Here is a 2,226-nt window from a genome sequence, read left to right as displayed (position 1 = left end):
ATTCCTGGTCACTTTCTCCTTATGTATCAAAGATGACTTCACCCACTCAATACCCTAGTCTTTCTTTTCCCCGACCTATTCATCTAAAGCAAATTTTCTGCCTCTTCTCAGCCGCCTCTGAAATCTTGAATTCAAGTACCCAAATTATAGCTTGTTTACCCAAAGTCCCAGTCCAAAAATTCTTTGAGTTCACTGAGACATCCAATCCACTAATAATACCGTTTTTCCAGTATCCATCACCTACCCCCTTCCCCACATCGTTTAATACCCTCCTCCTTTACCCAACTTCCAGGTCCAATTCTTAGATATTCTCTTGCAAACAACTCCCTTGGCCATCTCACCCTCTGTTCCACTCACCTGCAAGACTCAATATTCCTTAAACTACACAAACAGCTAACTGTTGCTAGGGGGAAAAAATCTTACAAACATGCTGACTGGCCCATTTAAAACCATAAATACAGGGGCGGCGCCCCCAGGGAGCGACCTGAGGGCCAGACTGCGGGGCGGGAAAGGGCAGCGCCCCCGGCCAGGGTTCCTGAGGCTGCCCACGGAAGGCTAATACCCCCACGAGAGCTGTTCGGCCCGGGGGCGCGGGCGGCTTTGGGTGGCGGAAGATTGGGAGCGAAGGAAAGAGAAGGAAAGAGGGTTTTCCTTGCCAGTGAATCGTATACAGTACACTGTCAGTCTCTTGTCTTCTCTTCACCATGGCTTCTTCTCATATCCAGGTGAAGGAACTGGAGAAGCGTGCCTCAGGCCAGTCAAAACAATCTGTCCCAGAATTTCCCCTTTCCCCTCCTAAGAAGAAGGATCGTTCCCTGGAGGAAATTCAGAAGAAATTAGAAGCTGCAGAAGAAAGATGCAAGTCCCATGAAGCGGAGGTCTGGAAGCAACTTGCTGAGAAACGGGAGCACGAGAAAGAAGTGCTTCAGAAAGCGATAGAGGAGAACAACAGCTTCAGTAAAATGGCGGAAGAGAAGCCGACCCACAAGATGGAAGCCAACAAAGAGAACCGGAAGGCACAAATGGCTGCCACACTGGAGCGTTTGCGAGAGAAGGACAAGCACGTTGAAGAAGTGCGGGAGAACAAAGGATCCAGAGATCCTGCTGAGGAGACTGAAGCCGACTAATCTGACCTGAGAACTGACTTCCTCCCCGTCCCCTTCCTAAATATCCAAAGACTGTACTGGTCAGTGTCCTTTTACTTTTGCCCTCCTGACAAATATTCTAGAAGCTGATGTAGGACAGTATGGGTAGATCCAGACGGCATGATGTTGTTCTAGAGGCTAAAGGGGAGAAACGAAAAGTGTTTTACTCTTTATTTCTAAAGTGTTGAAGTCTTTCTAATGTAGCTATTTTTCTTGTTGCATCTTTTCTACTTCAGTACGCGTGGTGCGCTGGGTTAATGGCTAGTACTGTATTGGCTCCGTGAAAACATGTCTGTGAAAAGAGTATGTAGTGGCTTCTTTCAAATTGTGAGATGCTGAATATCTGTTCACTTTTAAATCCCGATTCCGTCCCGATCTTACAGACGCTGCTGTACTTGAATGGTTAATAAAGCTACACAGTGCTGGTGGCAGTGAAAAAAACAAACCATAAATACAAATGGACATTAATTCTCAAGTGGAAACTAATACTACCAGACACCCTTTTTTCAAAGTCTCAGTCCCAGTGTTGGAATCAAGATCTTTGGTCATGGCATTCCAATAATCATTGGGAAAGGAAGACAATAAAAGTGTGATACAGAATGTCCCTGTGACTTATTTTTTTTTTCATCCGTATTGTATTGTCATGATGCAAACAGGAAAAAAATTTTTTTTTCATTTGGAATTTGTAAAACGAATTCTAATCCTTTCACATCTTTTTTAAAAAATTATTATTATTCATAGGCATCACCCAGATCACCCAGCCTTCTTAGTGATTCTTTCTGACGTTGCTCCAAGATCAAGTCCCAAATTCAGAAAGCACACTTGGAAATGGTATGTGTCTGTCATATAAGAGATACGTATTTGGTCTCTACCCTGTTTCCTGGTACCTGGAATCTCTGAAGTGGTCCATGTCTTGCTGTTTGCTAATGAGATGACTGGGAGCTCCTGGACAGCCTCAGGGTGGGGGCTGGTTGCCAAGGGAACCAAGCTTGTGATTAGAGAGTTGGAACTTTCAGTTCTACACCTTAATCTCTGGGGAAGGAAGAGGAGCTGGAGATCAAGTTAATCACTATAGACCAGT

General features: G+C 44.8%; 1 pseudogene; it reads left to right on the top strand.

Moving 5' to 3' along the window:
• The first annotated feature begins 704 nt into the window (after positions 1–704).
• On the top strand, positions 705–1,272 carry LOC136146594 (stathmin pseudogene; annotated as a pseudogene).
• The last annotated feature ends 954 nt before the right edge of the window (positions 1,273–2,226 follow it).

This window comes from Muntiacus reevesi, chromosome 14, assembly GCF_963930625.1.
Source record: "Muntiacus reevesi chromosome 14, mMunRee1.1, whole genome shotgun sequence".
Classification (NCBI taxonomy): domain Eukaryota; kingdom Metazoa; phylum Chordata; class Mammalia; order Artiodactyla; family Cervidae; genus Muntiacus; species Muntiacus reevesi.
Note: the sequence above shows the minus strand (reverse complement) of the source record. Positions and strands in the feature narration are given on the sequence as shown.